General features: G+C 37.2%; 1 protein-coding gene across 5 annotated transcripts in view; it reads left to right on the forward strand.

Annotated features, from left to right (window-relative positions):
* LOC145673470 (zinc-regulated GTPase metalloprotein activator 1-like) overlaps positions 1 to 12,071 on the forward strand; it is a 999,800-nt gene that overhangs the window by 956,447 nt on the left and 31,282 nt on the right. The window lies entirely within an intron of this gene.

The following is a 12,071-nucleotide window of genomic DNA, read 5'->3' on the forward strand; positions in this document are numbered from 1 at the left end:
AGCAAACGTGATAAGTCCATTTATATGGACATGTTACTTATGTTTTTTCTTAAAACAGAGGTGATATGTCCATTTATGTGGACATATCACCTCTGTTTTTCTGAAAACGGTTAGTAGTAGTCATTTGTTTGTTTGGACATATAACTTCTGTTGATGATTGTAGAAGACAGAAAGGTGCTCTGAGTTTTACGTTGTTAAGAGTCCGTTGTGTTGGTGGAAGAAGTATGTCGTTTCGTGAAGAATTAACCGATAGTCAGATCCTAGAAGAACTAGAAAATAACAGTGAACCTGTTGAATATGTAGTGAACATGTTAGGCAATGAATACATATTACAGGAAGTACCTAGAGAAGAAAGAATTGAAGCAACTGATGGTAAGTCTTGTTTCTGCACTAAGAAGTTGTATTACCTGCTGCTGAAATTATAAGATTAAGTACATTTTCGCAATTTTATTGTTGTTTGGAGCTTTTCTTAATACGGACTTATGTTTCATTTAGCTTTTCACACACAACAATAAAACAACTGATTCGTTTATTTGTATCAGTTTTGATATGGAAGCTGTCCTATATACTTCACACGCTGGTGACCGTATAATGTTTTATAAAAGAAAACTGGCTGTCTATAATTTCACAACTTTCGAGAATCCTACAAGAAACGGATACTGCTATCTCTGGGACGAATCGGAAGGTAAACGTGGTGCTTGCGAAATCGCGTCATGCATAATCGATTACTTATGCAGTCTACCATCAAAGATAAAACATGTGGTGTGCTATTGTGATACTTGCGCGGGCCAAAATAAGAACCAATACTTAGTTGCAGCACTTGCTCATTCCATCAAGACTGAACTTAACAACCATCGATATAAAATTCATGAAGTCCGGTCATAGTTACCTTGAAGCCGACAGTATGCATGCAAGAATAGAACACGAGCGGAAGGGGCGACAAATTTATACTCCAAGAGAATGGAAAGTACTTATTGAAGGAGCACGCATCAGGCCCAGCCGCTATTCAGTGAAACTAGTTCATCATGAGTTTTTCAAAGACTGTTATGTTTTAGCGGCCAAGATTATCAAAAACAGAACACATGATACAGAAAACAGAACTTTGAACTGGCTAACTATCAAATGGCTACGGTTTGAGAAGTGCAGGCCCTATGTTGTACAGTTTAAAAAACGCTTATCGGGTCCAGAATTCCATGAACTTCACCTTTTATACCAAAGGGGCAGGAGTACAAAACCTGGAAACATTACAGTTTCCTCCTTTTACCATAGCAGAATTCCCATATCAGTACAAAAGAAAGCTGATCTGCTATCCATGATCAAGAGTGGAGACATACCAAAGGATTACGAAGGTTTTTACAACAGTATCCCAGTCAGTAAAACCACCGTTGCTAGATTACAAGCAGAAGATTGTGAGAAGACTCAACATAGTGCTTCTGTTTAACTTGTGCTGTTTTTTCATGCTGACAATCAACGGCTCTTATTTCAGGAAAAAGTTAACCTGAAGTACAAAAATAAAAATGTCTGAATCATTGTTACGAAAATACGTAGTGTCCCATAAATCCGTTTACGTAGGCCGTCTGAGTAACTATTAACGATAAGAAAAAATGATAAGCGGGAAAAGTTACTGTAAAGTATGACTTTTGAATCTAAAATGTTGGAAGTTTTTAAAATAAACAAAACGTTTGGATTCTACACTTGCATAGACACCAACAATGAAGAAAAATGCAACATAGCGACATCTTTGTTGGATAACAGTAAAGTTTGTGAAATTTGGGCACTGACGTCACATGTGATATTTGTGATCCACTATGGATGTGTCTGCTATTCTCCGCTGTCCACCGTTTTCCGAATGACACAATCTACCAACAAAGAGGTGTCTATGTTGCATTTTCCTTTACTATTGGGCGCTATAATGTTGGTTCAACTTGAAAACTTCTAAGATTTTAGACTAAAAAGCCATAATTTACAGTAACTTTGCCCGCTTATCATTCTTTGTATCGTCAATAGTTACCCAAATGGTCTATATTAAGGGGTTTATGGGACACCCTGTATGTTGTAGTCGTAATTTTGGAATCTTTATTATAGTTTGTCTAAGAAGAAAATGTTTGTTTGTGAGAAAACTTTCATAATGCTGCATTGCAAAGGACTGCTTATCAGGACTTATACCTTTTGTCTATAATTGGTTGTATCTAAACTATAGTGATATGTCCATCATTAATCGCTGAAAACGAATTTATTTTGAAAATAGCGATCAGTGCACACTTTATAGCACGTTACATAAAAACAAAAGAACCTCAAGTTAATATTCCATTAATGAAAACTAAGTTTTGCATGAATCTCTGATTTTTGAGATGATTTGAAATTTGTTTTTTGTTTCCTGAAAAAAAATGCAAGCATGGACTTGTTACTTGGGTTTGTCCAGATACCCATCGATATATTTTAGTAAGTCTCTTCTATGCTTTAGGTACACTACTTTGAATAAATATTCATAATAATTGCAATTATGCATATTTGTAACTTAAATTTAACGTGGTGTTTTAGTGATTACATAAATTACAATTATGAGCATACTTTATGGAGATGCTCTCACATAGGGTACCCGAGCACCTTTATAAACTATGAAAAACTGATTTCTCAAGTTTTTTGTTAGAACTGTGAACTGAGAAACCATAACCTTTTCCATATTGTACAGGGGTATTTTCCTGCGAATAGAAGTTTCTTTTGGAATGCGTTCAGAAATTAACACTTGCAAGAATACTCTCTTAGTACAAGTATATTTTAGGCACACACTAATTTCCCCCCACCTCGAACTGTTTTTATTTCCTCACTGACAAATACTTTACCATTTTATATCATAAAGGTCAGATCCACCGTTATTCTAACAGATTGGTGCTTGAGCGATTGACTAGAAATTCAAACTCCGATTAGTGACAATTTCACAGTCTTGTTTTATTATAAGTGTAAATTCTGTAGTCAGTACAGAGTAGGGATGGTACCGAGACCGAGACGGACTTTTATATACCGAGACGAGACCGAGACCGAGACGGACTTTTACGTACCGAGACGAGACCGAGACGAGACCATGGTCAGTCTCCAAAGTCTCGGTCTCGTCTCGAATATTGATAGTTATTTTACCTTTACTAAAAATTTGTTTCGTTGCTGTATGAGATAATATGGGAACGCTTGACTGATGTATAGTGGCGTATTTATGGGGTAGGTATCGGGCCCAAGCCCCTCCCGAAATAAATTTGTAATAATTTTTTCGCATTGCACGTACAACACAAACGTTGGTTACCCGTTCCTCAAGCCTCTCCCGAAACAAAATAATCTGCTGTTGTATATAATCTTCTATCTATCTATCTATCTATCTATCTATCTATCTATCTATATATATATATATATATATATATATATATATATATATATATATATATATATAAGAATTGTAAAATAACAATGATTATTTAAAAAACTGTTATAATGAAAATTTCAAATGAAACAGTAAATATCTATTCTTCGGTACTTTGTTCCCATGATGTTCGGCAGGTACTACTAAATCTTCTGCTTTCAAAGGCTCCAACCTGTCATGTTATGTCACTGTCTTGACGTACGGTACAGCATTCATGCTGTTTTATATATATATATATATATATATATATATATATATATATATATATATATATATATAAACTTATGGACTGTGAGCTGTCTCTTCATACTCCTTGCTCGGTTGCTACATAAATTGATGCACCAATGATGTTTGTTTTTTCTCCTAACCTCCCTTCTCCGCAATTACAGAAGAAAGACTTCTTCTAGCTCTTTACTAGTGGGTAACGTTCCCATTATAGCCGACACGTTCCCACGTTGAATGGCTATGCTTATGCGTTGAATCAGGAAACTTTTTGCTCGATTATCTCCTGATTTAATTGATAGACGGTGGCCGATTTCTTTTATAAATTTGAGGCCTCCTTCTTCCCAAGAACCGCTAGACTCAATTGCTATTGCGACAAAGCAATAGTTATCGAGTAGATTGCTATATTTATTCCTTTTTTCTTTCGCTCTTCGAGCAGCTACGAGTCCAGCTTGTACTGAGGCATATTGTAGGTTGGAGGGGGCATAGGTGTCTGAACATGTGAAGTCCCAAATCAATGCCTTTCCTTTCTTCCAAGGTACTAATGTCATACCATCGGGTCTTTTTCCGTCAGATCGGCTGCATCCAATCGGTTCCCTCACTGCTGTGATCCCTGCTGATATTAATGCTCTTAATATTATATCATTTACACTTGAATGACGTGGGTGTCTGCCTGCGCTGCTTTTGCACGACAAACCGTGTAATCCTTTTTTATCTACAAAGGTGTTACAAATGGGGCAGTGGTGTGGTTCACATATATCTGCTCCCAACCGTAGTGCAACTGATACTCGGAAGCTCTCATTGGATAGGTGTAGGCCCAGAGATGGTGATGGTAGAGCTTGAAGCCATGCTCCGTTTTCTGGGGACATGACCGCTAAAAGTCTGGCTTTATCTACAATGTTATTTGTAGTCTGCAATAAAGAAGCTGCATGGCAATTAACGATGGGCTCGTCCCAAGCCGACTGATTGTTACGTTTTTCGAGAGCCGGAGGGTCTAACCCAACTAAATTTGTCCATTTAGCTATGCAGTCCATCACATCTGGATTGGTGATTTCGTCGTTATCCCATTGAAGAAGTGAACTAACTATTTGACTTGCACCGTAGAAAGACGCTAAAAAAGACGGAATAGCCATATCTGTGGCGCGACGGATTCCAAGGCCTCCATTTTTGACTGGTAAAGAAGCTTGTATCCACGAGTTGTTATTAAGAGAACAATTGAGGATGGATTCCAGACCAGTTTTAAGAGTATCGTCATACTTTTCCAATAGGGCATCTTCCTTCCAAGATGGAGAGCATCGGAGGAAATAAAATAATCTCGGCATTCCAAATGAAGCCCTTAAGAGATAAAAAGCAGAATGGGCTGAAAGCTTGGAAAGTCGTGACATAAAAAATTCTAGTTTGGAGGTTTTGTCTAGTAACATTTTGCTCCGTGCCTCTGTTGAGATAGCTGAACCTAAAAGCTCTGCATTACTTGGTGTAAGGAGCTGAATACCAGGTGCTGATTTATTAAAGATATCATAGAGGTTCTTAATTTGTTCTTCTGTAGCACCGAGGAATCCTACTTCGCATTTGGAGCAATTTAGTGATAAGCCAATTGATGATGCGTGTGTACGAATGTTGTCTAATGTTTGTAGTATTACGTCTGTATTTCCAGCTATTGTTCCATCATCCAAATACCAGACATTCAGCTCTGCGTTTATGTTATTAACAATTGGTTGGAGAGTCATAGCAAACAGTGCTGGACCTAACGGATCACCTTGTTGAACACCTCGCTGTGATAGAATAGTGTTATCTCCTATATATAGGTTGCTTGGTTGAGAATAGCATTGAGAGATGTACGAAAAATATGCTGGAAAATTCTTTTTAACAGATAGCAACATGGAATCTCGATTTAATTCATTGAAGGCATTTCTGAAATCGATTTTTAAAAATGCTTTCACTTGGGTGTGCGTAGTAGAATAATATGTGCGAGCTGCATGTACTGCTGCTTCCGCCCCAAATGGGACACAGACTCCTAGTTGGTGTGGATATAGTATGTCGATAAGTGATTCGCGCATCTTGTAGCAGATTATTTTGGCCGACAATCGTCTCCAAATATTGGCCGAATTCCTCCGCTTTTTTTCTTAAGGGCAAGTAACGACGCACCGAAGAATATCGGTCTCAATGTTGTAGGTACATTTCCCGATATAATGAGGTGTAACAGTTCTCTGATAACATTGATAAGCTGGTCTCTAGATTCATAATCGTGTGATAGAACTAAATCTTTTAGAATTGAAGCTCTGAGTATATATATACAGGGTGGCCCATTTTAATCTTTCCACGGAAATATCTCGAAAACCGTTGAACATAGATGAACTGAACAAAAACTAAAATAAGAAATACCATGGGGCAGATCGAATGGCGATGTCATGGTGTCCGCAGGTCCGCTCTTCAAGGGGGCCTGGGGCCCAACTTTAAAATCTTAAATGGAAACATTGGTGACCTCGTTCGATAGGTCTTTAAAAACTAAAAAGCGATGTGGCAAAAGATTTTTCATATCGGTCACCGTATTCAAAATAGCCCGCAAGATGTTACCTGCATCACATGAACATCCATTAGCACTAATATGAAAACGGTTGAACATAAATGAACCAAACAAAAATTCAAATGTTAAATCCACGGGGCAAATCGAACGATGTTGTCGTGGTGCCCCCGAGGGCCGGCTTTCATGGGGCCCAGGCCAACTTAGAAATTTTAAACGAAAATATTGGTCAAGTGATACCTAGTTCGGTAGATCCTTATACACTAAACAGCGTTGTGGCAAAAGATTGTTCATATGTGTCACCGTTTTCAAAATGGCCACCAAGACATGGTGCCTGTATCAGATAAAACGTCCAGTACTACTAATATGAAAACGGTTGAAGATAATAACGGATGAACAGAATAAAACTTCTATAGAAAATCACAGAGGGTATTTATCATTCCAGGACTCGAAAATGTTGCAACAGAGGAGAAGATGCTTAGAGTAAAAGCGCCATAATTCAAAAGAGGAAAGCTAGTTCCTAGAAAATAATCGCTCCAACGTCCTCCGTAAGTGGGCGAAGCGGGACAGGAAGAAACGGTGAAATTGCAAATGAGAACCTTAGTTTTTGCAAATGTATCTACACAACGAAATTATCTGAAATGTGATTTTATAACAGATAGGTGTCTGTAATAGAAAAAAGTAGATAAAATTCTTGTTAAATATTACTTTCTATTTTGATTGCAGACAATGATTTGTGCAAAAATGAATCAACTGAAATGCGAAACCAATTTGTCGAACAATGCAATTTTAGAACAACTTGTACAAATGTTGGTTTTCCTCAAAAGTCGTCTGCACAATAATGGTCCATTACTTCATTACAGTACCAGTCACTTGTACACCCAAGTGTTTCAGACAAACCATACCTATTGCAAGTAAAAGTGGGGTTCTCATTTGAGATTTTACCATTCATTTCAGCTTCACCCACTTACGGAGGGAGATCGGAAAGATAATTTTCTAAGAATTAGATTTCCTCTTTAGCATTATCCCACTTATACTTTAATAATCTTTTTCTCCGTTGGATTATTCTCGAGGCGTGGAATGATAAATACCTTCTGCGATTTCCTATACGAGTTTTACCCTGTTCATTTATCTCCAATCGTTTTCATATTAGTGGTACTGGACGTTTTATCTAATACAAGCATCATGTCTTGGCGCCCATTTTGAATACGGTAACCGAAATGAAAAAATATTTTACCACAACACTTTTTAATTTTTAAAGATCTAATGAACGAGATATCACTTGACCTATGCTTTTTCCATTGACAGTTTTGAAGTTGGGCCCTGGGATCCCATGAAAGGCGGCCCTGGGGGTCACCACGACATCATCCGACGTGCTTTATGTCATTTTCCTGTTTCCCTTTTTGTTCTGTTCATTGTCACAACTCTTTTAGTGTTTGAAGGTCTATCGAACGAGGTATCACTTGTCCCATGTTTCCATTTAAAAATTTAAAGTTTGGCCCTGGGCCCCATGAAGGGCGGCTCTTGGGGACACCGCGACAACACTATTCGATGTGCCCCCAAGGCTTTCCTATTTGAGGTTTTGTTTGGTTCATTTATGTTCAACCGTTTTCATATTAGTGCTACTGGACAATTAACTGATACAGGTAACATAATTACCTTGGCTGCCATTTTGAAAACGGTGACCGATATAAAAATCTTTTGCCACATTCCTTTTTAGTTTTTAAAGATCTATCAAACGATGTGTCACTCGCCCCATGTTTCTATTTAAAATTTTAAAGTTGGGCCCCGGGCGCCCAACGGCCCATGAAGAGCGACCCTGGGGGACACCATGACATCACCATTCGATCTGCCCGATATATTCGATATACAGTATATAGGCGCGAATCCAGGATATGGTCAAGGGAAGTGTTAAACCATACTTTGCCTCTTTATCCAGTGTAAAGCAGGATTGAAGCACATTTTATTCAATGTATACCTGAGCGTTAAGGGGGGGAATAGCCCTTCCCTTGGATCCGTGCCTATATATAAACAAGCAGTGTTACCAACGCAAAATAAAGTTGTATTTTCCCAAATTGCACTATGTAAGGTATTACTTATTTCTGATTTAGATATTAAATAAAACCACAATACCATATACATTATTCAGTGTAATAAAGGACAATACAGTATCACTAACATCAACATTTTGTAGATCTCTAATCTCTAATCTAATGCGCATCATTTGTATCTTAGCATCAAATACTATGATCATGGTATAATGTATTTCGAATGAAGGAAGGAACAAAGTTACAAGGAATGAAAAATTTAACTTTTCTTCGAAAACGTGCTGATATATCATGTCTCATCATGTAGATGCTTCCAAAAGACTTAAGTGATCATAATGTCATTTACAAGAATTGTTATTTCAAACCGTTTCAGAGATACCAAACACATGGACAGTGATTGTTTTATTGCTTAAAATAACGCATTTGTTTTAAGTTTTTATAATGATTGTAGTTTTAGTTTGCTTCTATAACATTACAACAATAGTTTTTAGTTGTTTTAATTATAACAAGTTGCAGTTCCATTATTTTAAGCAGTGTTGCCAACTTAAATAAATTGCTAAATATTATTCTAAATATAGTGGAAACAACGTAACTAAGCTGCAAAATATTTTAATAACTCGTAATTTGCTTTATGGTGCAAGAATGGTTTCAAAAGACGACGTTTTTCAGTGTCTTTGGGCTACTTATAATGTTAACGTCAAAGTTTTCGTTCCAGTAAGTAGTAGGCCCCCCCGTATATCTAGTCGAGTCAGCAAAAAATTTTGTGACGTCATAGGTCAAAGGTCAATGACCTTGGCCCGGGGTCAATGACCGAGGGGTACCTAGGACCACCCCCTCTAAATTTTGGCAGGGGTACCTTGGCCCACCCCTTAAATTTTGGCAGGGGTACATAGGACCACCCCCCTTAAATTTTGGAAATTGCCAAATTTAAAAATTGGGTATGGTAGCCTAGGACCATAGTATGTACCTCTATTAGTATTGGGGGTCTATGTCGTTCCCTTTCATGGGTAAAAAATTGCCAAAAAGTCAAATTTCGGGGTTTTTTGACCTAATTTATCCCCTTGGATGAGGTGTTATTACCTTATATAGTTATATGGGCGTATACAGGGGTTCATTACCTTTCATAAGACATGGGTACATTAATGCACCCCTTGAAAAATTTGGGAGGGGTACCTTGGCCCACCCCTTAAATTTTGGAAATTGCCCAATTTAAACATTGGGTATTTTAGTACTGGACCCTAATATGTATTATGATAAATTTGGATGGTCCACCTCGTTTCCTTCTAGGGGTACAAAATTGCCAAAATATAAACGTAAGCAATACGTAGTACCACGTGTTTGGTTTTTGGTCGATTTTATCTCCTTGGATGAGGTCCTATTACCTTATATGGTTATATGGTCATGTATAGGGGTCCATTACCTTTCATAAGATATGGGTATATTTGTGCACTCCTTTAAAAATTTGGGAGGGGTACTTTGGCCCACCCCTTAAATTTTGGAAATTGCTCATTTTATATATTTGGTATTATAGTACTGGACCCTAACATGTATTATAATAAATTTGGGTGGTCCACTTCGTTCCCTTTTAGGGGTACAAAATTGCCAAAATATAAACGTAAGCAATACGTTGTACCACGTGTTTGGTTTCGACCCAAGTTATCCCCTTGGATGAGGTCCTATTACCTTATATGGTTATATGGTCATGTATAGGGGTCCATTCCCTTTCATAACATATGGGTATATTGGTGCACCCCTTTAAAAATTTGGGAGGGGTGCATTGGCTCACCCCTTAAATTTTAGAAATTGACCATTTTACATATTTGGTATAATAGTATAGGACCCTAATATATATATATATTACTATAAATTTGGGTGGTCCACCTCGTTCCCTTTCATGGGTACGAAATTGCCAAATTGTTAGTACAACCACGTGTTTCGTTTTTGACCTAATTTATTCCCTTGGATGAGGTCCTATTACCTTATATGGTTATATGGTCATGTATAGGGGTCTATTACCTATCATAAGACATAGGTACATTTGTGCACCCCGGGAGGGGTACTTTGGCCCACCCCTTTAATTTTGGAAATTGCCCATTTAATATATTTGGTATTATAGTATAGGACCCTAATAGAGATTACTATAAATTTGGTTGGTCCACCTCGTTCCCTTCTAGGGTACAAAATTGCCAAAATATAAACGTAAGCAATACGTTATACCACGTGTTTGGTTTTTGGTCGATTTTATCCCCTTTGATGAGGTGTTATTATCCTATATAGTTATATGGGCGTATACAGGGGTCCATTACCTTTCATAAGACATGGGTATATTAATGCACCCCTTGAAAAATTTGGGAGGGGTACCTTGGCCCACCCCTTAAATTTTGGAAATTGCCCAATTTAAACATTTGGTATTATAGTACTGGACCCTAACATGTATTATGATAAATTTGGGTGGTCCACCTCGTTCCCTTCTAGGGGTACAAAATTGTCAAAATATAAACGTAAGCAATACGTAGTACCACGTGTTTGTTTTTTTTTTTTGTCGATTTTATTTCCTTTGATGAGGTGTTATTATCCTATATAGTTATATGGTCATGTATAGGGGTCCATTACATTTCATAAGATATGGGTATGTTTGTGCACTCCTTTAAAAATTTGGAAGGGGTACTTTGGCCCATCCCTTAAATTTTGGAAATTGCCCAATTTAAACATTTGGTATTATAGTACTGGACCCTAACATGTATTATGATAAATTTGGGTGGTCCACCTCGTTCCCTTCTAGGGGTACAAAATTGCCAAAATATAAACGTAAGCATTACGTTGTACCACGTGTTTGGTTTTTGACCTAATTTATTCCTTTGGATGAGGTCCTATTACCTTATATGGTAATGTATAGGTGTTCATTCCCTATCATAAGACATAGGTACATTGATGCACCCTGGGAGGGGATTCGGTATCATAGTACAGGCCTCAACATGTATTATGATAAATTTGGGTGGTCCACATCGTTCTCTTTTAGGGGTACAAAATTGCTAAAATATAAACATAAGCAATATGTTGTACCATGTGTTTGGTTTTTGCCCCAATTTCTCCCCCTTTGATGAGGTTCTATTACCTTATATGGTTATATGGTCATGTATATAGGTTCATTTCCTATCATAAGATATGGGTACGTTGATGCATCCTTTAAAAATTTGGGAGGGGTATCTTGACACATCCACTCGGTTTTAGAAATTGTTTAATATAAGCATTTGGTATCATAGTACAGGTCTTCAATATGTACCACTATAAATTTGGATGGTCCACATCGTTCCCTTTTCATAGGTAAAGAACTACCAAAAATCAAATTTCGGAGGTTATTGACCCCTATTTAGCACGTTATATGGTTTATTACCTTTATATGTTTATGTTCCCTTTTAAATTTGGGAATTATCGAATAACAAAATTCGGTAAACGTTTTCTAGGAACCGTTGGTATTCCTCTTATGGCCAAATATTCAAAATTTAAAGGTTATTGACCGGCTTTATTATTGAATAAGTACAGGATTTATTACTTTTTTCATAAGACACAGATGTATTTGTGTACCAATCTTAAATTTTGGGAGGGGGTACATTTCTTATTGTCATATCAATAATTGGTAAATGTTCTTTGGGTAAATCATTGTGATCACGTGATCAGTTATTGACCTATGATGGGATTAGGAGTCCAGGACATTGGTACATTGAAACTTTGTAGGATAATTTGAGAATGCGTCATTGGTATTGATTATTACAGCCAAATATAAACGTAAGCAAGACGTTGTACCACGTGATTGACCTTGATGAGGTAGTGTACAGGGATACATAGCTAACCTTATTGAAACTTATGACTC

The sequence above is a fragment of the Thermobia domestica genome, chromosome 16 (genome assembly GCF_964235325.1).
Source record: "Thermobia domestica chromosome 16, izTheDome1.hap1.1, whole genome shotgun sequence".
Classification (NCBI taxonomy): Eukaryota; Metazoa; Arthropoda; class Insecta; order Zygentoma; family Lepismatidae; genus Thermobia; species Thermobia domestica.